Below are 27,574 nucleotides of genomic sequence, written 5' to 3' on the forward strand. Positions count from 1 at the left end.
TGCACACCCGCTCCAGCAAGGGACACCTCCCCAGCCCATTTCTGAGCAGCCCAAGAACCCCGTCACAAGCCAAGGTTTGTGCTAGGAGCTGTTCAAACACATGGAGATGGTCCTTTCTGAAAAGCACTTATCCCGCTCATAATCACAGCTAACTTAGAATTTCTTTTGTGTTTCCATAGTGGCATTTTATTCTAGGAGGAATTAGTTTGTAACTCAGAGAGCTGTATGGAAGACAACAAGGTGCATCTGAAATGCCAGAATCTTACTCAGATTAAACTATTGTGCAAATATAAACCTGTGTAGAGAAAAAAATATGCTTTAAAATAAACATCACAGAATCAGAAAGATCTGGACATTATGAGGTTTTTTTGCTTATATAATATTATATAAAGTATGAAAATTAATGTGACATGTAAATAACTTGTTCTCTCCAGAATGTGCTTTACAAGTCATAGATTCTATATGATGTTGCTGTTGCTATAGTAACTCTTTTTTATGGCAGAGCAAATACTTATACAAAACCTTTTGACTTTTAGTAAGAAAATTTGCATTCTCAAAATGTTTTCAAGTAAAGTTTATGATCTAAAAATAATAGATTCATTGTCTTTCTCTTCCCCCATCTCTCTCAGCTAGATGTAAGCAATTAAAAATATGCTTCCTTGATCAAAGACTTATTCTGTGATCTAAAAAGTGATTTCATCTCATGGTTGCATTTTATGCAATCCAGTATCTTAGAGTAAAATCAAATGAGGGGTTCCTGTGTTAACTACTGCAGTAGATCTCCCTCTTTTTTCTTTTTCCTTTTTTTTTTTTTTTGTTTTGTTTAATGGTGATTAATTACTCAAATGCAGTGTGAACCATTCATTTAATACACGGTGTGTAAGCTCAGTCCTTTTTATCTTCTCTGTTTTGAACACCCAACCGGCCAGTTTTACCCCACTGAACTAATGCAAGACAAAAAAAAATCAATGGCACACACTTTGGATAAATACCTCTACACTGTACATTTGCCAAGAGAGCTTCTAAGATCAGCTCTGTAAATGTCATGATCCTTAATGCTATTGTGGTATAACTGAAGAGCGTTCCTTGAGCCCATTTGGCTAGGCTGACTAGCGCACTTTGTTTTCCCAGGAGAAGAAAGCAGAGTAGTAAACCATTTTTGCAGAATGTCATTCTCCCACAACAGTTTATGAAAGAAACATCTGTGACAAGAATCTTTAATGCTTTTCTCAAAGCCAAGCTGACAGTAAAAGAGCATTGCTAAAAGTGGCAAATCAATCCCATTCCACTCCTTCTAGAGCAGGACACCTAATTTGCTATGTATCACATGTATTTTCTTCGCATGTGCTGAGAGGCTGTGACATTGATGTGGTGGCTGTCGTCCAAGCTTCTGTTGAATAAACACTTTGGCCATATAGCAGGCAAGCTGGCATGTTTAGTAATGTCTGCTGTCCAGTGTGAGTTTACTTCACCTCGGGGAAAGGTTTGTTTAAATTACAGATTGCAATTTGGGGATATAAACCGTATCTTTGAAGGCTGATTTGAAAACCCTGAATCATCATATAGAGTGCATTCTGTAGTTTTGGGGAGATTTTTAAACTTGGCTTGCTTAGTACAGTGTGAGGGTTTTTGTACTACCTGGAAACACAGACAGATGAGACAGAAGAAAGTAGCAGCAAATACAGTTCAGCAGCTAAAAATTATTTCATTACTGGGCTTGTGCTGATTGTGGTATAAAAAGAAGATGATTTAGCTGAAAACAGCCTCACAAAGTGTATCTGGATCACAGAGAATAATTTTTATATTCAGTTAGTTAAAACATCTGAAAGCTTTTACTGGCCTTGGACAATTAATCAAAGCTCTGATGAATGGCGATCTGAGGAAACTGAGAGCTCGACTGTGAATCAGAAGGATTTTTCTTAAGTTACTGTTATTTTTAAAAAGATGTAACATTACTGAAAATTTTGATTATTCCCAAATTAAATACTTTAATAAATTTCTGATGCCTGTAACATTTAAATTAATCTATTTTGAAGCTTTTTGCAAAAGAAAATAAGGCAAAAAGGGGACCCCAACTTTTGGCATGAGTCATAAATACTACAGCATTCATCTTTAATGTAAGGATGTTGAATGTAATGGCTCTCTTGTCACCCTTCCCAGCATGAGAACATGGGCCAAGCCATGTAGTTTTTCAGCACTATCAGAACTCCCACTGAATCCCAAGGGAGTTTTGGCTGAGGCTGGAGTATGCTGTGTAATGAGATGGCTCTAGATAGTGAATTGATAGCTCCAAGGGCCTTCCTTGGCAGAGAGATGGATATCCACAGCTCTGAAAGCTGAGTGAGATTAAAGGCTGAAATGACATGGGTGCATTGAAAACAGCCATGGTGCACATCAATGCTAGGTGGCTTGTACCTCACTCATTGCCAGAGGAACAACAGCAAAAGTGCTGACACAGAAACTTAGAACCCAAATTTTGCATTTAAAATAAGGGAGCCCTATGGAAGGTAGCCAGACGAATTTCTTATTTGCAGGCGGTTTTCTGAATATAGGCTACAGCATTGGGGTGGTTGTATGTTATAGAGTTGAGAAAGTTCTAAGTTCCAGGAAAAGTCTATTTATTCCATTAGTTGCCATGGATAACACTTGTTTTTATACATCTTTAGAGCCAAAGGAGTGGAATTGCGTAAATAGAGGGACTGGAATTCAGAATACTTTCCAAACAGATGTAACTGGCATCTCCATAGTTGTTCAATTAGTGGCACTTGATTGGATAACCAAGCTCATCTCAGTCCTCCTGAATCCCCCCATGACTCGTAAATCTGCTCAGTGACTTGTGGAAAGTGAGAAGGTGTGGAAGAAAATTCAACACTGATATTTAGAATAATAATCCACAGCTGACAATTAACACAACACAGAGAAGGAAGACAGACTCATTCTGAGGTTGTGTGAATGGAAAGGGTTGTTTTCAGAGCAAAAGGTGGACCTGAAAGATTTAATCCTAATGAGAACAAGCCACCTGTTCTGTCACGTGCATTTCCTCCCCCTTTCTCTTACCACCTGCCTTATGGAGGGGGAAAGGATTTCATGTCTTCAGGAGACTGGAGATTCAGTTCTGCTCTCTTTTCCTTCAGAAAGAAAGTTCCTCCACACGGTGAGAAATCTCCCTTGCAATTTTCAAGCTCATTTGAACTTAAGAATCTGCTCATTTGACTTCAATGGGACAACCCTTCAGTAGGACACACTTGGCTGGGCTGGATGCTCCGTAAGAAAACCAGTGTCTACAGCCACCTGTCAGGTGCCAGTCCCCTTTTCAGCTCTTTGAGGACCCTATTTCTGCATCTGTGCAGCTCTGAGCACTGGTGGAAGTGTGGACCTTACACACACTACCCAAAACAAGTGAATTTCTGGAAACATTGCAATAGCTACAGTAATGAACAGGCAAGCAAACAAATCCCTGACAGGTTAACCCTGAGCCCTGAGTTTGCCGAGAGTATAATATTAGCAGGTAGTTTGCACACTGCTGGGGTTTTTAAAGGAAATAAATATGGTGCAATAGATAACAAACTGTTTTTTTTAACTTGCTCTTTGCTTCCTGTTGTGAGCCCACGCTCCCATATAGTAAATATCCAAAACACAATTTCATTTTATTTTTCAGACTTCATTTACTTACACTCGAAGGCTTTTGTTACAAAGAACAAAGCACATGTGTCTAACAGTTTGACCTTTCCTCCATCCATCCCTAGGGGCTGCAATTAAACTTTCATTTAAGTAATCATTTGGTGTGTGGGATACTATGCTAAAATACTTTGAATTGCTGGTTTTTGTAAGGCCCCCAGCTGCTGCATCTGTAGCACCCAGTAACCATTCTGATCACACCGGACTTTACTAACATTGGGTATGCTTGGGAGGACTGATTATTTAGATAGAAGAAATGAAAATAGAGAAAGAATTCTTTTTAGGGAAAGGCACTGACTGCAAAGGACAACTGGACTGTGTATTATGTGTCTATCCATTTCTTGCCCATCATTTTGCCATGGGAATACATCAAAATATTGGCTTCCAGTGAATAAGGCGCTTATTCATGACTTAGGACCTTGTAAATTCCATATGTGATTGTGTTAAAATGTCCTTATGTTTCCCATGCTCATACTAGATTTTTATGTGTGCCGGCACGTTCTCCCCACCCCTCCTTCCCATACCTCTGTACATGCACAGAAATGGAAAATTTTGCTTCCTGACTGGATTTGTGCAACAGCTTCTGAAAAAAAAAAAAAAGAGTGATTGATAGGAAAATAAGGAAGGGGTCGGAAAGTCCCTTGTTCCCACCTATACCACCTCTTGTCCCCTTGTCTTTGTGATTCTTTTCCACGTTTTGGAAGAAACAAGAGTCATATTTATTTCTGAGTGATTCTGGAGTTGTTCCCCCTCCCTCACCCTTCCCAGTTTGGTTGGTTTTCTTCCTCTTCTCATTCATTTCCTTGACAGCATTCACACCAGAAGAGCTTCATCCACTAGTCTGTGGTTGAAAACCAGACTCCTTTGGAGGAGACTAAGCCTAAAGCCATGCTCCAACACCAAAGTAGTACTTGAGTCACAATCAGAAGCAGGGCTACACCACCAGCCAGTCTTCCAGTGCACAGCTAATACATTCCTTTCAGAAAGTTTTAAATCACATGTGCAGCAGAGACATTCAACCCAGAAGTCCAAACTCGATTTAATTAAAAATAAATCCTGTGAACCACATGAATTGGAGTTGTGAGGAGCCTAAGCACGTATTGGTTCGGTTTACAAGATCTGTTTCTATTGCACTGAATTGCAGACTAATGTAATGTATATAGTACATGGAATGTCTGCCAAGCCTGCAGCCTCCCTTTCAGATGAATCACTACGTATCTCTGTCCTCTCTAAAGCTATTTCCACCAAGTATATGGAAAGTTTGAGTGTCTCTACAGGTTCACAGTTTCTGGATGGACAAAAGACCAGTATTTTCATAGAAGCTGCATTTCCTCCGAAAACCAGCTAAAACTCATGGTACTCATGTCGAGATATAAATCCATGTCTGCACAGTGATATCAATAACAGTTCTCTGTAATTATGCCAAAATGGTTTTGCATTAAGACATTGTAGCTGTCAGCTCATATGTTTCCACCAAACGCGCACTCTAGGACTAAACTGAAACACTGCTTTTGGAATTTCCTAAACTTCTGGGGACAGGGACAGTCATTTGAATTTTGTATGTGCGTTTCATGAGGGGCTTAATCAAAACTCAATCAATTCCCACCTCACCAACTTTAGAAAGGGATTTAAATCCAGTACCAGATTTGGATCTGAACATCATGCCTGGGGGCTCATTTCTGTTATCAATTAGTAGTTGCTCTTGTGATGTATCAAAAGGCAGTAGCATATAGGCTGTTGTTTAGAGATGTACATAATGTAGCTTTAAATTTCATTGGGAAACTAAACAAAACCTCTGGCCTTAGGGCTGCATGTTCAAATACTACAGTCCCATAGTGCATTACACCAGTCAACACTTCTTTTCAAATACCACCCGCATAACAATTAACCTCACTTCAACCTTGAGGTCTCTGATTAGTGATGGCCTATTGTTTAAGTTCCATTAACATAGCCCCTGTGTTGCCCTATTCTCACTCAAATGGACTAATCAAATCAGTCACCAAGGACTTAAGCTCAGAGTCCAACTTCTTTAGTAAGCAGTGATTTTCAATTTAAGTAGAATGGTGGATGTCATCAACACGGTCACAATTAGTATAGCTCTGACATGGAAAACATTCTTAATGATCCCCAATTTGTGAAATATCAAGGGCCCCAGAAAATTGCAATATGAGAATTTCTTGTATACTAGAAAAATTACAATATCAATAGCGTAGTCAATGAATTACCTTGTACCAGACTAGTCTCTGAAAGGACAGAACCTCAATCAGAGTCCATTTAATTTCAAGAAGAAAATGCTGTTTTGAACCAGTAGAAAAAAAAAACATGTTACAGCATTTTAAAAATGTTATTTTTCACTATCCACACCACATTTATTATGTAAAAAGGAAAGCATTGTTTATTTTTCAAAATCTAGTTACAAAGTTGTTATTCTTGACATTCTTCTTACTTGGATTGCACAACTATGTTTTCATTCGCAGTAGTTGATACTTGCTGTTTCAATCATTTGTAATTAAAAATGGTGTAGTATTATTTCTTTGAATTGTTTTTAACATTGTCTTCTATTTCTGTCAAGGTAATGGATGATCTGAGCACAAACTTCTGAGAAGATACAGTGGAAAAGTCATGGAAAATACGAGTTGAATTTCACCAGTAGAATTCAGGGCCAAATCTTCAAAGGGGCAATATACATGTAATGAGTTACTGCCCACTTATCGGCATAGGTACCCACTGTGCACAGACAAGAAATTCTTTTATTTTCGTGCACATGCAGTTACTGCATGAGCAGCATGTGAATTTTCCAACCATTCAGATCTTGCTTTCCTTTGAATACGCAGCAAAAAGTCAAAGTGGGAAGCCACTGGCCATTGAGCAGGACATTGAGGACACCGAGGATTTTCAAAATGGAGCCTTTGTGGCAGATAAGAATTTGCTGTGATTGTAACTGGTAATTCCTATCTAATGGAAAAGAAGCTTTTTTATTTTTTTTTCTTGTTGTCTTGTTTGCTCGCCAAAATGCATCCGCTTTCTCAGTCAAATACTCTTTCAGACCATGGCAGAATCATGCTCTCTCATCTCCTCAGAATATGATGAAGTTTCTAGATAATGTTCACACGTAGCTTTTCTTTTATGATCAGCTAGAACATTGTGCACAGAATAAACATTGCCAGATGCATTAAATGTTTTATTTCTCTGCTTCAGAGAATGAAATTTGGCAGAAATATTCCCTAATTTAAATCCAGCTTTTGTCTGCCTCATTGCTTTACACACCATGTAGTGAAAGAACTGGCTTCACACTGCTCCCACACCACCAGTCCATCTGACTGACAATAGATCCAATCTGCATTACATGGGAGGCCATGTGAGCGGTCCATTCTGCTCCTCCATCTCCACCGACAGCTGGAACTGGACTTGAAGTAAATGCCAAGGGAATTTGCATGATAGTCCATTTGGAGCACATATGCTATAAATTCACCATTGCTGCAAAATGGCAAGCCATAGACCTCGTCTACACAGAAGTTACATGAATTTAAATTAAAACCAATTTAGTCTAAACCAGAATGAACTTCTGTGTGAACACTTGTAATAGTTTAAAATCATCTCGCTTCAGTTTATCTAGCATGGGTGGCGTCTCCCAACAGATGGTTAACTGAATGCGAGAGAGACGTAGACATTACCAAGCAGTCTCCACCTTTAATTAAAGTCACTTTAAACCCCACCCTTAGCCCCTTTGCTGGCAGAGACTCTGCGGAATCGGCTGGGGCTATTCATTCATATCTGTCATTCCGAATCAGGGGCAGATTCTCCTACAGTCCTTCTCTTCTTGCTTGCACAGTCAATCATTGCCTCCTCTTTGGAGGACTCCAGAAATGGCAGCACACATCACCCAGCGTTGGGTCAGGTTTGATCCTTCCAGCCCCTCAGTGAAGGCACTGGGGCAGTAGCTTCTGGAGTGGCAAAAGCTACACACATTCTCCAGCCATTGTTTTGGCGATGTTACCCCTGGGCACTGACCCCCGCCTGCGCTGCCTCCTGTTGCTCTTTTGTTCAAGGGGAAACTTGTCATTTAGAGGCAGATTATTAGTTTTCTTTTCTCTTCCCCCCAAGTTCCCCTTTAACTGGATCATCATCAGTTTTAGAAGAGTTGCCCCTTTCTAAAGAAAACAAAACAGAATAAACAACTTCTTCCCAGTGCCTGCCAGAGCTCTCTTCTTTTCACCAACATCCATTTTCTCCCCAGCAAAATGAAAGGACAGGGAGAAAAGACAGCTTCTTCCCTCTCCCGACAATGAAACAACAAAGAGCACAAACAAAATTAAAATTAGGCATTTAAGCTGATTTTCACCACTTAACTTTTGACATGTTTTTGCAAATTTCCTTCAAGTCCCCTCTGAAGATTCAGCCAATGAAACCACACTGAGTGGTGTTTCTAAGCCTTTTTGCATTAACTCCTGAAACAGCCCACGTGTTGTTTGGAGTGGCAAAGGCACCTTTCTGCTAATGGGAAATTCGGAGGCTATGACAGAACAAAGTATCTGTCCCTCTGGGGAGAAATCAAGGGTAAAATGCATAATTTTTCAACTTTATGTAACTCTGAAAATATTTTGGGTCTGATACATCCAAACTCACTCTGCAAAAGGATCTCCAGGTGGGTGATTTATTAGAAGTTAAAGCCGTTGCCCAAAAGTTCTGTTCTATTTTATGCCCACATAGCATCAGCTCAGCTTCATTGTCTTGCTTTGAGAAGTAATTGTTTTTCTCCCCAGAAATATATTTTTCTTCCAGTAAGTCTGCATCATATTCATCATCTGGAATGTATTGGGAGCACTGCGCTGGGCTGAGCTTGCAGCTGCTCCCAATCATAACCAATGCACTCAGACCAGACCTGCAAAATACTGGGCAGGCGAGGGTGGGACTGCCTGCCCCAGCACCGCTCCTCCTTCCCACGGTTGCACCCGTGCTCCGGTGCAACCGGAGACTTTGCCTCTCTCCAGTTCCTTTCCAGGTATAATTCAAAATGGCAGTTTTGATCCACAGAGCCATTCATGGTTTAAGAGCTTGTATTTCTTCAAGACTGCTTCTCTGTTTCAACATCATGTTTCACCTGGCAGCCAAGATTGGCTGCAGTTGCATGAGATGAATAGCAATGTTGACTGTAAAATACATGAGAGTTTGCAGAATGACAGGCCATTCTCAGTGGATATACAACACAGGAGCAACAGAAAGATGGGGAGTGTCTCATTTCATAGAGGAGAGAAGAAAAAAAGGCTTATTTTAATTTGAAAAGAATAATATTCTCCCTTTTTTGTAAAAATGTCAAGAAATGGAACCACTCCCCTGCAAATGTCTGCAGTAGAATTGGTGAGAATTGTCTATATGATTTCTGCCCATATTTGTATTGTGGGTTACACCAGCAGTAATAGCTTTCCCTTAGAAGCTGTTAGGTGCTTTAATGGTCTTACTTAGATTTGGAAAATCTAGAAAAAAAAAAAATCACATATACATGAAAATCATGAGATATTACCAGCATAGGAAATCATGTAAATAGAACATTGACTGCTGGAAGCAGAAAAGTAGAATCTCATTTAATAAAGCAATGAGTTTAATACAACAAAAAGAAAGCATGCAGTATGTACTAGGCTGCACATTTCTTCACTAAGAACTGTTCCCTAGGTCCAGAAGAAACCTTCTGCGCTGGTCTATGCAGATGTCATGAGATGAGAGTATGCCTTCATGGCTTTCCAATCATCCGGCTTCTCCTGGAATTTATCTCTGGTTTTACAGCCTAAGTGACAGAGGCAAGACACAGAAGTTGTTATAGTACACTCAAGAGATTCCTCCTTCTGTGTAACCCCCAGTGCCTGCTGCTCCAACCAATACCCCCTTTGCCTTTCCAAGGAACAAACAAGCCTCTCCATGTGCCTTTATTCCCTCTCCCCCCTTCCCATCTTGAGGTCTCTCACCTTTCTTTGCTGATGTGGCAGCCAGCCAAGGATCCTATTTAAACTAGGAGAAAACTAATTTTCTCCAATTTAACCAGATTAACCATATTGAGCTTAAATTAACAGGCTGAGTTATAATATACACCATATTGTCAATGGTTGTGATTTTACTGTAGGTGAAGATATACTCTGTGATTTCCCTATAGGTGGAAGGTCTTTATCACTCTGTCTTCTTAATGTAAAAGGAAATGTTTAACCCTTATGCCTGTAAGAAAAATGTTGAGTAGAGGACTTGAGAGCATTTCAGAAACAGAAGAGAAATGGAAAATTAGTAGCTTTCTCTATTTTTTTAAATAAAAAACATTTTTAAATAAAATTTTATGCTCAATATGGTGGTAACAAGCTGTCATATGACTTCTGTTGGGATCATGTTTGGAACTGGCCAAACTGCCCCTAGCCCTGTGTACACTGTGGTTCAACCTCCTGTGTTGCGTAATAAGCTGTGCCCATTGCAATAGTTTCAGCTGCATTAAGCCAGATAGGAAAAGATAACTGAATTGAAGAAAACACCATTTTTCCTTGCTTAGACGAGATGAGTGGAAAGGGATAGCGAACCCTCAGCACTACATATAGCAAGAGAATAGGAAACCGTCTGCTCCACCGCTGCCGGCTTTTCTGAGCCTAGGGACCTGAGAAATGCCCCAGGCTCCTCAGCAGCAGTTGCTAAGGAAACATTTTAGGGAACCTTTTTCATAAATTCATAGTAATCTCCATTTCTCAAATGTCAAGGCTAATGACTCACCCTTTGATTGCAAATGGGATTTACTACCACAGAATTGCTGGCAGCCTTCAAAGCTAAATTGTATTTGTCAGCATTTGAAGACTTTTAGTACGTTGGTTACCACTGCTCCCCTTGAGTGAGCAGAAAATGTAGATACATGAATATCTGGCAGAATTCCCTCAGAAATATTTCAATCCTTTCCTAAGTTTCCACATAGGAAAGAAGACGGGGATTGGTGTCTGCAGGGCTCCTGCATCAGGGAATCCCTGCAGTGGAGCCCACGCCTCCGGGAGTTTCTGGCCTGAGGTGCTACCAGGCACACACCCCAACAGTGGGGAGTCAGAACCAGCCTAAAGCCATCTCTGGGGAGGAGCAGTGGAGACATACATCCCTGCCTTTTCCCCCAGAGGTCAGTTCTGCTTGAAGACAGCTGGATATGCCCATGGATTTTGTACAAATCACACATGAATCACTGTCCTCAGTTTTCCTCTGATTAATAGCTATGCAAACCTAACAAAGCAGTTTTACCCCTCACACATTCAGGATATCGCCTGAAAGCAGACCGAGAACCTGATACTACATTACTTTGTGCCTTCACAATCTTTTTTCTGCCAAGTGCCAAGTTTGCAAATGCACCCTGAGACTTCCTTCTTCAAAGTATTTGACAAACAAACCCAGACTTCAAGGATGATATCTATTGCTTTGAAGGCAATACATATTTAGAACAAGATTCTCTCTCAAGTAATACAGACCTCACTGCAGATGGATGTATTTCCAAGTTAAAAGCTTATAGGCCAGAATACAATTTAAAGAGTGGATACTTTAACACCTCGTGATTTAAAAATACATGAAAGGGTCTCAAAGAAATACAGACCTAACAGCAAATTTTCTGTAAATGATTTTTTGTAAACACTTCATATTTATATAAATCCATATTATAAATCCATTTGAACATTGGTTCATACTGTATTTAATAAATTTCCATTTAATATAAAAGTTACAAATATAATTTATTTTACATATCCTTTCTCCCTGGAATGGCCAGTCACTGGTATGTGGAGGATACCACTGATGAGACTGAAAACTTTGCTGTCCATAGCATTGCATTGTTCGATGATGCATTCCACGAGAGAAAAGCAATATGCACCCATTTAGGAATATGTACTTAAAACAAGTAGAAATGTCTTCAGAGGAACACTTGTATGTTATTTTGAAGTGTTCCCTGGTCACTTTGAACACTACTGTCAAAAACAAGCAGATGGAGACAGCACTCATCCAACTTTTGCTTTCTCTGGTTTGGGAAAATGTATCCCTCAACTACATTTTGTACCAGTCTGCCTAGAGACAGACAATTTTGCTTTCCTGTTGTGTCTGGCCACAGGATTTCACAGTGTAGATTTGCTCATTTTTCTGTTGGTGTATTCAGCCAAATTGCCAGAATATACATGTTCTATCCCAGGCCCAGGTGCTGAGAGAAGGCTCCATTCTAGAACTCTTTTTTGCCTAGAATACAAAAGGAGGAATCATTGGCTCTAACACTGGTATTTCTAAGGACATTTTTCTTTCTCCATTGATAGGCTTCGAATTCTATACTTTCTCATATAATTTTGCTTTTGATACTATAAAATGAAGTACTGCAAGTGTAGAGGTGGTTTTAGGCACTTCTCCCCTTCCTTAGTTTCCAGCTGGCCCTATTTAAAATAATAGCCAAAAAATTACACTTAGCTCAGAAAATAAAATCTCCAAAACTTGACTGAAAACATGTGGCCCCAAAATGTAGATGAAAAATGAACAAACATCTGCATTATCGTACTGTTTACCAAATGCGAAATCAAAGTCCAGTCTATGCAGTATTTCCTCTTTCTATAACCAAAACGTTCTCTTAATTATTACACAATTTAGCAAAAACCTGATAGCACATTATTTTAGTCACATTGAGTCTTCTTATTCACCTAATGATTATTTACATCATTTTCTGACCAGAAAAATCCTAATTTGACTAGGAGGATCTGACTTCTAGCTTTAGATTCACCAGTGCCTATACTTCTGCACCTGTATGCCTTATTTCCTCTGGAGTAGTCTGCCATGTCTACTGTACCATGTACCACGATGGCTCTGACAAACCCATGCTGGTCCTTTACTTGTAAATACCAGGATGGTACCTGCACACTTAGAAACAATCACATAGTTGTATGGGGCCATGGCACATGTGATTGTGATTTAACCTTTTAAAAGAATTGTGGGTTTGGCTCTATTAAAAATGGAAATCCTGTCTCTGGGAGGTTATGACCAATTTTATTCCCATATAGTAGATGTGAAATCCTGAGGATTTTGAAGCATTCTGTAGTTTTATTGTTTCTGAAATGCAACAACCATTAGAAAATCATCTAGGTAGATTAACACTTTGCTGTCTTGCTTTTTAGACCACTAACAACCTGATCTAGCAAAACAGTAGATACTCCTAATGCTCCCTGTTCGGTTCAAGCAGGGAATTTCCTCTAATTTTGGCAAACGGTATGCTGAGAGAAATGTTACTTAAGTCACTACATAGCCATAAATCTGCTTTGTAAATCTTGCACTTTTTGGGAAGCTTATTGCTAAAAGTTTTGCTTCAGAAGCACATTTAAAGGGGTTAGATTTAATAAGGTTAAAAACCATCTGAGCATTTTGAGACTACAAAGAAATAATATATCTGTAGTGTCCCTTGCGATAGATTAGAGACAGGACTTGGTTGCAGTAATGAATATAAATGGGATTCTTTATTAAAGCCACTGGACAGAGGCAGGACTGTAGCTTTCTGCTCTCCAGCTCCCAGGCTAACTGCACACGACCTCTGCTTCCCAACAGCACCAGCAGGTCTGTCCTAAGCCCTGGCCTGGATTTAGCAGTTTTGGAAGGGATTGCCAACGTCCATGAAACCGAGCTGCTTAAATTGTTCAGCAGCAGAAACAACTTCCAGAGAATCTCCTGCCAAGGCTTGCATATTCCCTACATTTGCATGCACGTGAATTAAACAATCAAAAGACTGGAAATTCTGCAACTGGGAATAAAAATATCCTCTGCACAAAAATCTTCCTTTTCCTTGCAAGTTTGAGGATGAAAAGAGATTTGAGACTTGAAAGCCTAGATATTAATGTTTTTTAATGCCATTTTAATTACAAAACTAACTTGAACAATAAATGTAAACATACAGTGGAGAAAGGCAGTCACCTCTCCAGATGCCATAGTCAGCATTACAGTCTTATTCCAGGTGTGGGGTTTTCTTTCATAAAGGCTGGACAGGGGAGTTAATGAATATTTATTGTCTTTCTACCGAGTCCAGAGCAGGCTCAAGGCATAGACAAAGTAAGTAATGTCTGATTATCTGCTCTGCTTAGGACCAGGGAGAAATGAACTGGCCCCTGGACCCTGAATAGCCCATTCCTATGGATGCAACTCTGCTCTTCCTCTTGCTGCCAGGCCAAGGCAAGTCAAGGACTTGTAGCCTACTGTCTGGCTGGCAGAAGGAGCAGAAATGAGTCCCCCATGCACTCTGGTTGCCTTCATCCTCCCAGGGTACGTGCAGGGGCTGCAGCGTAGAGCAGGGACAGCCCCATGATAGAGGTCAGGTCAGAAAAGGGATAGACTGAGGGTAGATGGTCCAGGCTGGGAGGGGAAAGCCTCCCTCATCACCCCCTCCTCAAACCTCCCTGTCTCCTCCTGACCTTCCTGTCCCCTCTCTGCAACCCCCAATCTGCCACAAAGATGCATTCTGCCTCTGCTGTCAGCCAGCCTGTCCCAGCCCCAAGCGCCCACCCTCAGGCAGTTTGTCCATGCTCCTGCTTCAGTTTCACAGACAGAGCCTACACTCCCCCAAACCTTCAGGGGCTCGGCCACTGTTGAGATATTAAACTCAGAGGTGTGAATGCCCTTTGAAACATGTCCATGAAGCTATTATCAGACCTTACCATTAAGGCTGCTTTTAACCAAGGAGTGGCAGACATGGTGCCTTTTCCTGATTTTTCAAGAAGCAAGGGAGAACGCTTTCCCTGCTCTTGGTTGCAAATTCAGATGAGCCACCTGGATCCTGTCCTGAAGAGTATCTTTGAGAAACTCCAAGATCCCCCCAGTGGAAAATAAACCGCTAAAGTCAAGCATGTTCAACTCAGCTTCAGAGACTTCCCCAAAAAGGGCTGTAGCACAAATTCTCTCAAAGTGATTATGCCCTCCCTTATGCCCGCATGCATGCAAACACAGCCACGCACCTTCCAGGGGCAAATGTCCAGAGTCCTCCTCAGCAGGGGACTTATCTGAATAAGCAGAAGAATGCAGTGTAGGTGTGGGATCTCGGGACATCAAGAGGTGAAAGGGCGATGCTGCTTTCCGATTTGAAGAGCTAACTTGAGGAAAGGCTATGATCACATCAGCGGGCCACATGTACCAAGTGAGTGTTGCACATGTTAATATATTAAACATATGTGGTTCTTATTTCCTATGTTAAAGGAATACAGTTTGCAAGCATCAGGGTGCGTTGTTATTTCAAGTGCATGGTAAATGTGGATTAAGGATGCTTCAAGATTCCCATGGTCTGATGACTATGAATACCTGCAATATCCAACTCTGATTTTAAAGTTTCCCCTCACCTTTAAAATGTGTGTCTCGTAACATTGGTGTGGGACTTGGGTTCATTTTAAAGGCTCATGGAAATGGCCAGGGCAACAGGAACAATAACAGCACCCTTTTAGGAAAATACAGGAAATCTTTTCAGCCAGATGTACTGCAGCACTGGGGCCACCATGAAAGTCTCACAACAGCTTCTAGGCAAAAGCCAAAGGGGATCATCACGTCTTCTAACACTTCGTCTTGCATTAGAAATAATGCTTGCTCAAGGAAGAAAAAAGAGCCAATAAAACTGTTCAAAATTCATTCTTCTACTGGCTTTTTGTTGCCTTATGTTATTAATAAGAATTTACATTCTTATTTACAGAATAATCTTTTAGCATGGACTATGCTTGTATATAACTTGAATTTTAAAAATCCTTGGGGCATCATGAATTTAACATAATCCTTTAAGAATTAATGGCATTTTGTCTGAGGTCACATTTTTCAAAAAAGCTCTCTAGAATGGACTTTCATATTGTTGTGTGAGAGGAGTAGGATGTCCTAGGCACCTTATGATTGGGGGATTTGGATATGAAAATGTGGGATTTCCATGTTGCAAACATTGCTCATGACAGGGTGCAGGTGAGGAGCGAAGGGCCAGCTTGAGCTTGCAGCCACTTTGAAACAGACTTCCTGATTTGCAGGCTCCATGATTACACTTTTAAATGTCAATTAGAAGCAGGGGGTGCTGTAGGGATGTTTTGGGGATGTTAATATCACAAAATAGTGACACAAATACTTTCTTACTTATCTGACAGAGAGATAAAGACTATGGTTTTTAAAGCAGTAAGCGTGGTGGAAGACATTGAGAAGCCTTCTCTTACTTGTACAGTGCTGACTATTGGTAGGGTTATCCTACCAAAAAACACCCCAAGCAGACAAAACCTGAGGCTCCTAAATTAGAGAATACACATAAAAATGTTAGCCAGAGGCTTCTGTTTTGTATATTCCCATCTACCCCTCCCTCTCTCTCTTTCCTCTCCAATGGTAGTGCTGCATTGAGTTGGAAATGTATAAATGTTACATGTAAGATGCAGCCTTACTGTTGCATCTTTATTCAACATCAACTTCCAGATGGGAACTATTTTTCATGGTTCATAAAGCCAAATCCAGCTGCTACATTTGGACCTACATAAGGAATACACATTTTATTGCCTTAGCAGTGCATATAAAACAATTGCTGTTGTTTCTTTAGTACTGGTGCACCTCACATTTCTCAATACATTTTAGATATTTAAATTTTTAAAACTGTATTTTATAGTTGCTCATTTAGCTGTGCACTGTAACGAGATCCTGCTTTTACAACATTTTCCAGATATCTAACATAACTGAAAGAAAAACGATCTTGGACAAATGGTATTCAATATAGCAGCCATATATTCAGTTACTTACTAAGAGTGTTCAGACAATTTCCTATGTAAACCACAACGATATTAAATACTTCTGGAATCTCAGCTTTATTAAGAGACAGGAAGTGCAAACTCAGGAGCCTTTCCCCTCCCCCTCGGCTAATCTGACTCTTTGATAGTCATGTGTTAGGAATAACCATGGAGTTTCTCCTAACGCAAAATATTCCCACAGCTAAGAGAAAATTAACCCTTGCGAAACCTCAAAAGAGAGAGTGGAGTCCATGTGTTCCCAGAGAGAGAAAAAAATCATTAAGAGGAAGTTTATACCAGCAGCAGGTCTACACAACACTGCCAGCTATTATATGCAGGCATAATTCATTTGCATTTTAGATGGTATTGTCAAAGCAACTACAGCACATCCATTTCAGAGGAGAATTATTCAGCCTGGCAAAATTAGCCATCTTTGTGCCTCTCACTCGCCATAGAGGGGAAGCGCTCTGCAGCCGCTCAGTCATGTGTGCTGGGGATTTTTCTCCTCCACCCTCAACTAGCAGATGTCAGGCTGTTTGCTAGAAAGCAAACAAATCCCCACAAAAAGCGCCGAGGTGGGACAGAGAGAGTTAACGCACTAGTATGACAGGGAAGCAAGTTTGCTGTGAATTGGGAAGCACAAACTATAGTAATCCCCACCCTGCTGAGTGGCTTCCCCAGAGGTCTGATACAGTGCCAAAGCCTCTTACGCATACTGAGACAAAGCTTATTTCAAGGCGAATTCAGCTCCTGAAGCCACCATACTGCTTCCTGACAGCCTCCAATTGCACTGCCTCTGTATTTGTGTTTCCTGCTGTTTATATTTACTTGTTCCCAGAGCCACAACAGCTACAAAAACAAATAGTTGCTATTTGCAGGCTCTGTATCAACACAGGTATAGTGCTTCGCTTCCCTTTTAGTTTTACAAAGATTGTGCAAATAGGCTTTTAATACCTCAGAGAGATTAATATGGTAATTATAAACCAGTTTAGGAACACATGCTAAACAATTGGTCATATAATCAGCATCCTTGTTTCAGCGTATTAGTGCAGTAATGCAAAAGGTTTTTAAACTATAAGGGCTCCACAAACACTCCCTCGATTATATTATTATTATTTCCCCATTCCTCTGAGACACAAGCTTGAAATATTACTTTTTTGTTTGTTAAGTCCCTGTGGATACTCTCCAGATCTGTGCTCCTGTCTTTTTGGCCCTCTGTACAGCTATTGTGATGGTGTCTGATTTGGGCAATGGAGATCTTGTTTGATATACTTATTTAAAGGATCAGCTTAAGGAAGCCTAAGAGCCATCAGTTCTCTTAATTAACTGCAGAGAAATGATTAATGCTAAAGATATGGAATCGCTCAGGAAAAAATTATAGTACATAGGATTTAATATGAGTTGTTCAACCAATATTTAAGACATTAAATATGATAAATCTGGTCCTGGGTAAAGTGTTCATAACTACCCAAGTGATTTATGCACCTCAGAAAATTTCCACCACAAGACATCAGGTCTGTTAGGCTTCTAACGGGAGCTGGGCAGTGCTTTTAAGGTAAAAATTTTCTTTTGCAAAATAAAAAACTCCTCAAAGAACAGGTCCATTTCAGCAGCACTGCACTTTCTAAAACAAAGCAGGAAAGTTTCAAAGCGTTTTATTCTGGCCTTATCTGAAAAGAACATTCTCATTTCAAAACAGTTCTATTTAAAATTCATTTTGTTTCATGCACATTGATGTTGTCTTAAATAATGCAGAATTTTCATTTATCAAGAAATTAAAAAAACCCACAAATTATTTTTATGCAAGCTAGAAGATGGGCCAGAAGATGAGCCTCCAAGCCTTTCCTTTCAGAAGCACCCACACCAAACGTTCCCCTCTGTTGAAAAAGAAGCAAAGAAAAGCAAATAAATATATCAGCCCACAGCCCCAGATTAAGGACTGCTGATAGAAGTTTTTGGAATTGTCCCCTCATCCTTCAGTCTCTGTCACACCATGAATTGAATGAAAAGCTGAGGCAACAAATCCAGTGGCATAGTAATGCCACTGACTCTTATAGACATCTAGAAACCAGTACTTTTAGAGCCCAAGTATGCAGCATCAGCGTAGCTTTTTTTGTTTGTTTTTCTTTATAATAGCTAGCCTCACAAATCTTCCTGTGCCCCCTTCCCCCAGTCCCTGAGGACAACAGTTATAGAAATAATGTCTCCTGAGACCATTTCCCAAGAACTCTATGCCTTGGTCCACAAGAAATGCAATGCCAGATCCACCCACATCCAAAGAGAGAGCAAGACATCCTGGAACACAGCTTTTGGAGGAGATGGAGACAGAAATGTCACTGCATTCATGTACAGAGCATGGACCCACACACAGAGGGCTAAGCTCTGTCACTGGGGAAGCTGCCTGAACTGCCCGGTCTTGGCTCCACATTTGTTTTTCCCTCAGGATTACTCACCACCCAGCATGGGATAGGAAGATCTGTCAGGACCAGCCTCCCTCTGGACAGCTGCACATAGTTCTGTGGCTCTCAGAGCCTGTCCACGACCTGCTTCCCACTGCTGCAACCTCAGTGTGGGCAAAGTGTGCAGAGGGGCCACCAGGAAAGACCACCACTTGGCTGCCTCCAGGATGGAGACACAACAGGCTGAGCCTCTGCCTCTGCCAGGGGCTGCTACCCACATACAGCACACAACAGGTAGAAGGGACCACAGTGGTGACCAACAGCTTCAGAGACACTGGCACCCACCACTACCTGGCGTAAAGTGAAAATAAGGAAATCTGAGAAGTTTTCCAGTCTCAGTCTGTAGCGTGATAGACCTCCCTGGAGCTTGGCGGAAGCATATGTATTGACTGGTGGTATGAACCACAGATGGGTTTAGAGGAGAACAGAGGGCTCAAAAGAGGGAAGCAGCTGAGCACATAAGTGAAACTACAAAACATCATCTCACCTGAGCTCCTATCTGGCTCACATGGTAATTGTAAATGGATAGTGTATTAGAGTGTACCACAAGCTAGACATTGCAGAGGGGGAAGTTGTGTCATTAAACACTCAAAATCCATCTAAACTCCATATTTAAATAGCCTGAATACAGGCTCTTAAGAGAGCAAGACTATCTTCAGAAAACTACAGAGCTAAGACTCCCGGGGCTCACTGACATCTCATCAGCCAACACACTCTAGGCAGAAAACCATCCATTAGGGACTGCTCTCTACCAGTGTGTCCCTGTCTCTGTGACCCCCACACCATGGGAGAGGGGACATCCAGAGGGGATGAGCAACGTCAGTGGGGTGCCACAGAGGCAGTGGTACAATGTATTTCAGTGGCCCCTGAAATCGAGATGCTCAAGATTTGATTTTTCCATTGGATCCTCAGGCTTGTTATAATTTCAGGGATGAGACCAATTTAATTTTTATAGAGATGTGTAATCCGCCATTTCAACACACTAATTGAAATAGGCTGACATGCAGCTATGTGCCCTACGAGTCTTCCAAAGCACATATCTTGGCACTTTCCACTAGAGGCTAAATGACATGACTAGAAACCGTACCAGATCCTCTGTGTTTACAGGGCTCTGCTTCTACATCATTATTTTGATTGCTGGCTTTACCAACAAATGTCCAAGTAGCAGAATCTATTTGGAGAAAATAATAGAAAGTCGACCTGAAAAAGATTTTAAGAGGTCAAGAATCAACCGTACCTATGCTATTTTTGACAGATGTTTATTTAACTAGTTTTTAAAGTCCTTCAACAGTGGAAATGCACACATTTTCCCAATGCAATCTGCTCTGTTCTTTAATTATGACTTTTATAATGGCTAACCTAAATTATTCTTGGAGAATTTAAGTCTGTATTTTCTTACCAATTCAGAGAAAAAGTGTTAAACAGTCAATTTCTTTCCCCTTTGCAGCAACTTTTTACATGCTTGAAGGCTGTTGTGCTCCCTTTTGTATGCTGTACACAGCCTCCATCCTCCTGATTTCCCTGTCAGCTTTTCTTACCACTTGGCTCACGATTCTCTCCTTTGCTCCACATCCTTTTTGGAAAGTAATGCCTAAAGCTTGCCCACACTGAGAAAGCTATAAGGACACATACACCTGCCTTCCAAGTTATGCTCATTAAAAAAAAAAAAAAAAAATCTCAGTAGTACATATTTCTTTTTCACAACATCCTTCTGTTGAAGGCTTAATACAGGTTGAACCCATCATAACTTCTCTATCATTTACTTTAGAATCAAATATTTTGCTCTTCATTCTGCAATTCTGCACCTGGCTTTTCCTCTGTATACACAGCAAGTACCTTTTACTTTATCTCCCTGATAATTTTTTTTTCCAATCTGATTTCCAGCTCCACACTCCAATGTACTGCAGCTTTCCCAGGCTCACATTCTTTGTGGATGTAATGAGCACAGTCAGTTCTTGGACACTACTGACAATAATCAGTGAGAACAAACCACAGCACAGGATCCTGCTTGATACAGATTTCTGTTTGAACAGTGTCTCACTGATAAATGATCCTCAAGTATGGTTTTTCCAAGTGGGAAAACATCCATCTTACGGCAGGTTTCATCAAAACTATGTTTCCTTAGCTTTGCTTGTGAGCTCATCAAGAGAGTTATCAAGAGAGGGAGAGGTTAAACAGGGCCTGAACTATTCATAATTTTTCCTGTAAGACATTTAATGAGTCTTGATGAGGCATGTGTGAATTGTGAAAGTTTCAGAAGTCTTACTTAAAGCCAAGTTATCTGCCCATATTACTGGACCAGTGCAGCTGCGAAGAATATCAAAGTGAGTGACTCCAAGTGACATGAAAGCACAGTCTGTACAGATCCTACTGTAGACATGAAAACAAATGCAATGAGATGGGGCGACGATGCCATCTGTCTAAAAGATGGAGGGACAGAAAACTAGAGATCATACAGCAGAATTCACTGACACTCAGAACTTGCATGGTTCCATTCCAGCTTTTCTCTTATTATTAATGTCACAAACTCAAACTTTACTCTTTAGGATGTGAACTTGTCACAGATACTGTGACACAAATCTTCATGACTGCATTCCTCCTATTTCTATCCCACCTTTCAGGGAAACCCATGGCAGACTAAAATACAAGTCAAAATTATTAATAACTTTCAAGATATTTTTACAGAGATTTTAGCATTTGATTGGAGCTTTACAACACAACTACGAAAAGCATGGATAGATTCATAATCTTTGCTTAAGATTGAGGTATCTCTATTTTAAAAGGAAACTACCTTTTCATCTATGTGGTTAACTGTAAGAGGAAACAGTAATTCCATTAGGAAAATTATAAACTACATTTCTCAAAAAGTCAACACTTGACAAATCATTGGGCCTGTTAAAATAGTCAGAGATATAAACTAAAATGTATATGTTGGGAAATAAATTAGACTTCTGTAATTAATGTGAATTGTAAAATCTTGTTTTACTCAATGAAAGTAATAACCATTACAATTTTGATTATTCACATTTAAAATACTAACAATCTAACAGACGTTTAAAACATCTATTTTGATTGCTAATTTAATTATCTTTTCAGCTGATATAGTCATTCATTTCACAAATTAAGAAATAAGAGTTTACAGGAAGAAAAGCACAGTAGTATATTAAGAAAATTTCTTGGGTTGATCCCCAGCCGACAAATTTCTGTTTATTGTTCAAGCTGCCAACTTCATAAAATTTAGATATGGGATCCCAGTTTCACCTACTGTCTTTCTGAGGAACCAGCCATGACCTTCAGATCCATATGTTAATTTGATTTCTGTAGATCAGGCTACATAGTACTCTCATCCAGGCTGAAAACCATGCTAGAGGAATTGCTTCAAGTCACAAACAGAAAATGAAAACAAGAATCTACCTCATCCTCTTGTTCATCAGCTATATCCTTCCAGCTCCTGGTTCATTTTCTTGGCATTTCAAGACAAGAAAAGAGTCATTCTCTTCAGAAAGAATCAATATCACACTTGTTCCTGTCTTCCAGCCTTTTATCATACAACCTTTTTGTCTTCCCTCCTGTTTTGATCTACCCTTCCGTGATGATCGCATTTACCTTGTCTGCTCAGAGACACCACCACACCTTGTCTCAAGTTCCTCCATATTTTCAGAATGACATACTTTTTTTCCCAAAAGTAATCTGATAGTAAGTGCAAGATATTATTGGTTATACCTTGTCAATTTGATATGTGCTAGTACATGAAAAAAGGTCTCTATGAATTCATAGAAAATGAGAGCAAGTAAAACACTATCTACATAATAGCTCCATGAATGGAAATAAAGGCCTTATTTTATCATAATGGTCCTTTAACCCTGCTTTCATCTACGATTTTAATTTCGAGTTCTTCAATATATCTTGCATTCCTACACGTCTCTCACACTGTCAAGAAAGCCTTCTTTACAAAGAGAAGTGCGTGCCTGAAACGTTCTTTTCCCCCACTGGGGATCCACCAAAGTACATTCATTACCTTAAATTAAAAGGAAACACTCAAAAATAATGTATTCAGGGATGTGTCTGCAGCAGTCCAGGATGGCAGATCGATTTGAACCCAAATGTACAATATTTCTACACGTGAAAGATGCCATGGTCCAGTGGAGCAAGCAGACTGCTGAAAGCATGAAACACTTTTGTGTCAGCTATGCACAGAGCTCACATTTGTGTCAATAGGAGCTACTTGCATGGAAGGATGCACGTCACTTGAACCAGGACTTGCCAGCTCTCTCCTTCACCTCCCATTGCACGTACGCCAGAGCACGCAGGAAAGGGAGAGAAGGGGAAAAGGAGAGGAGATATTCAGACCATCTAAAATGGGAGGACTTAATAAATATCTATCTACTAGACATAGATACTGCGTGATTTACTGAAATAAACATTGCTTGCTTTCCTGAAAAAATACAGAGCCAGATGAATGTCAAAAGCCAGTAGAATTAAAGTTTCTAGCAGCTGAAAGGCATGATAGGGTCAAAAACAGTGAGTGACACCAAATTTTTTAATCCTAACAGCTTGTATTTTCAGACTTAGCACTTCCTTTCTCCTGTCTGAGCATTTCAGCTAAGAGGAACTCCACAGTGAGCCATAAAGCAAGGATCAAAACACCTGACTGTATGGGAGGGCATGCACCATTACAACAGACACCCCAAATGAAAACAGGTTTCCCTGCTTAAAGGGAAGTCCAATTGTCCTACAGTCTGTTGCTTTAATAGCATAAACAAATGTCTACAATAACCCTCTCCTCATTTGAAAGAAATAAGGAAAGACCTTTATGAAGCTTCTAGGGATAGAGACAAGGAGGGCAGAGCAGCTTGCCTTTCGCTCTTCTCTGACTGATGTCACCGTTCCTGTGGCCAAAACATGTTTGTTGCTAAGCAACTATGTATATATTATACTCTTCTGCTTCCATTTGGGATTTAACATATGCATTTTCACTTTCATCTCTGATGCATAGTTACATTTGTTTGCAGTGGGTGCCAGAGTGAATGGAAGCTGTCCAGTATGGGATATGCATAAGAACTGAAAGGCACACACGGTGATTTACCAATGTGCATCATTGTTTCGCAGCACAGTTCAATGGGAAACCTACTGAGTGCCATTCACCAGCACTTGGGCCAATTTTTTCATTTAGGATTGATGCTGGTTGCTATATAGCAGCTATTGGTTCAAGAAGTGCAGCAGTTCTCAGATGTCACGAAGTAACATAGTGTGCAGATAGTCTGACTGGTAATTATTGCAGATGGATTCTTTCTACGATGATAAAAGAGGTCCGTTCTTTCATCTGGAGTTTTGAGTTTTATGCATAAATCCACTTTTTCCTACACCTCTCCCATTTACTTGGCAGGCAATGAAAAAAAATCACCTTTTCCTTTTGAATTGCGTGCAGATGACCCAAATCAGTGGCACGCATCACTCACATTTTTCTATGAATCAAATCTAAAAAGAAATGAAAAGAGGGTAAGGAGAAAAAGAAGGCAGGATGTGAGAGTTCATTTATATCATAAACACTCTGCAACAGAAAAAAAAAAAAAAAAATCAGTTTTAAAAACCACATGTCTATTACCCTGTAATGAAATTATAAGAGAATGCTATTAGTCATGTCTGTACGTTTATTCACATTGTGAGTTCAATAATTAAATTAGAAGATCTGACATGGAGTTTACTAAACAAAAATCCACGCTATAACAAAAAAGAAAAAGAACAGGATATTGCTAGCTTCCTTTCGGGTTTAGTATTGTCTCTATTAATAAGCATTAAAGAATAAAACACTGGAGGAATTCTTGCAGTCGAGATGATTTGGGTTTTGTTATGCTTTTCAGTTTAGCTTAATTTCCCACTGGAAGCTTCTCTCTAAATGCAGGCCTAGGATTATCATCACATAAGGAAAAAAAAAAAAAAAAAAGGAAGAAAAAAAAAAAACCCTTAAGCTCGGTTTGCTACTGTTTTTTCTTACTTTCTCCTCCCTGGAAGCCCAGACAGGAGAAGGAACACAGAGAGGAGGCAAGGTAACCTTTACATCAGTCACAGTTGTTACACAACTTTGAGGGAAAACTGGAGGTTTTTTCTTTCCCCTGAAGCTCAAAAAAAAAAGAGTTTATAAAAAGGAATATTGTGTGAAAGCAACTCGCTTGCCCATTCTCATATGCACTATCACAGCTGAAAGAAAAACTTCACTCTAGGTGTGCATTGGTACAACAACTTAAGGTATAGTAACTCTCTCCCGTGGCCTCCTCTTCCTCACAAGACAGATAATGATAATTCAGTCCATGTTATTTTATGTGTCAGACTCTTTTGCTCTGTGAATTTTCTTCACCCTGGGTCCATGCTGAGCCTCTGGCTGGAGCACTGATGGCAAATCTACGCCACAGGGGAGTGCCTGTTACACTGCTGGAGTGTAAGCAAGAATCAGGCCCCGCAGTTAAAACCAGAATTTGCCTTATAACAGAGGTAACTGCCCTACACCTTTCAACTGTCTCCACTTAGGAACCAGCTGTTGTATGAAAGCTGCCTTCGTGCAGGACTATATGCATTTAGCACTTTCCCACTAGTCTCAGTGCCACATATGCAGCCCTTCAAGTAACAGAATTTGTTACACACAGAGGTTCACCTTGAGCTAACACTTGCACAAGATAAACTGTTATTGAGAGCCACAGAAATGTCCGTGCTTGCCCCTGCCGCTACACACACACAATCTCCAAAATTGGAAATTCACTGCACAGCTGAACGACTGACAGCAGCTTCTACAGTTAACTTTTGATCTCTAGATATTTTGCCATCCTTCAAAAAAGCACTGCTTTCCTAATTCACATTCCTGTTGCATTTGAGTCTACCCAATATTTAAAAAGATTGTGGCTTAGAGGATGGTTTATGATAATATGTACATCTATCTTTCTGTAACAGTCTCTAAGAGGATGATCAGGAGTCCATTTATTAAAACAAAACACATTCTTGATCTCACAACATATTTTATATTCTTGAATTTTCTTTAAAATGTAATAAACAAGAAGTAGCTTCAGTCCATGTTGTTATTTTTTAGCCAGCTGAGCAGTGTCTTGGAAAGCGATTTAAGTTGGTATCCACAGTGACATGACCAGGTCACAAGAACCGCATCTTTGGTCAGCAGCTGAAGCAACTACGCTGGGGTGATTCTAGAAACACATCAAAAACTATCATCCACGAACATAACCCTCTCTTCTCCAAATTAGTATGCCACCTACTAAAAAAATATTACAGTAATATTTAGAGCACTGGTAGAAAGTACTATTTCTTCCATTTCAAAAGTCATCCTGAAATATTCAGCTGAAGAGATGATTTTTCATTGTTTTCCCCCAGAGTCTACATTTGGAGAATATTACGAAAAGCTGAAGCTAACACAGATGCACACATTCCAGGGATTCATGCAAAGTCCTGCCACTGCAAGTCCAACTGAGGCAATGAACCTTTGTGGACTTTCCAGGAAGCTTATGAATTTTGTTGCCAAGTTCGAACAGCTCTAAAATACATAAGGAAATGAGATCCCATGGTATTTATACAAATTCCCATGTCAGACATAAATGACTACCTTTGTCTACTGTTCAACAAAAAAACCCCAAACTTGCATGAATCTTTCCCAAATGTAAAAGTGGTTATAACATTACAGTGCTAAATCTGGCAAAAGGTACATGAAGTATATGTATTGAGACCAGTTTGGAGAGGGTGGGGGGCCTTGAAGTTATACTGCATTTTTAATCTGTTTTATCTGCTGTTATCTTCTTTTTAATATACATTTAGATATATATATCTCCAAGATACAGTCATATAAAATCAATAATCACATACTGCTCTAAAACTAGTTGTAACTCAGCAGTTATGCAGAAAAGAATGCTCTTTGTTGCTTCTTGTGTTTAACTTAAAAAAATTCATCCTGCCTTTAGGAAAATATTCATGAAGCAAAGCTGGCAATAGAAAAATAATTATTTGAAAAACATTATATGAGGTGAGTTGTTGCTTCCCTACTGGATGCCAGTTTAAATTGAGCTAATTTGTTTTACCAGTAGCTTAAGAAAACCCCAGCACAGCAGCATGACAATTATATCCAGGTGCAAGGACTTAATTCAACAAATTCTAGGTGGATCCTTCCAGTCGGCTCAGTGGGCCCCATCCTCAGCTGTGGCTAAGAACAGATGCCCTTGAAAAAAAAAACTCTGTAATCACAATCCATTCAATTCTTGAATCATGGAGCTGAAAAGTGTCCAGGAAAAAAAAAAACATAAATTATATTTTTATGTCCAGAGTATCAGTTAAAGCATGACTGAGAAGAACATCTGAGGTAAGACTTAAATCTGAGTAAACACTTAGGTACTTTTGTGCACTATTGTTACATTATACACGTAAAACTAATAGCTCATCTACAAAATATAAGAATATGGATTCACCAGTTCTCTAGGATTTAGAAGTGACACCTGAAAAAAATCAAAATAAAATCTAGAATTCTTAATTTGGGGAAGATTTTAACAAAAAGATCAAACTGCAGACCTTGCTGTTTTAATGGGTCTATGTCTTAACATAATAAAAGTTAAAACATCTTCAAAAGCAAGGAATCGGAAGAATTGAAGATAAGCAAGCATCATATCAGTATGGATTGTAATACAAAAAATTTAGGTTTGGGGGGGTTTT

General features: G+C 39.8%; 1 long non-coding RNA gene across 1 annotated transcript; it reads right to left on the minus strand.

Moving 5' to 3' along the window:
- Nucleotides 1-9,269: 9,269 nt before the first annotated feature.
- On the minus strand, nucleotides 9,270-27,070 carry LOC113483525. The gene is made up of 3 exons (XR_003399036.1): nucleotides 26,950-27,070; nucleotides 24,282-24,355; nucleotides 9,270-9,460 (listed from the first exon to the last, which is right to left on the minus strand). It is a non-coding gene; the product is annotated as an uncharacterized LOC113483525 (long non-coding RNA).
- Nucleotides 27,071-27,574: the final 504 nt, after the last annotated feature.

Source organism: Athene cunicularia (genome assembly GCF_003259725.1).
Source record: "Athene cunicularia isolate RWA chromosome 9 unlocalized genomic scaffold, athCun1 chr9_part1, whole genome shotgun sequence".
Taxonomy (NCBI): domain Eukaryota; kingdom Metazoa; phylum Chordata; class Aves; order Strigiformes; family Strigidae; genus Athene; species Athene cunicularia.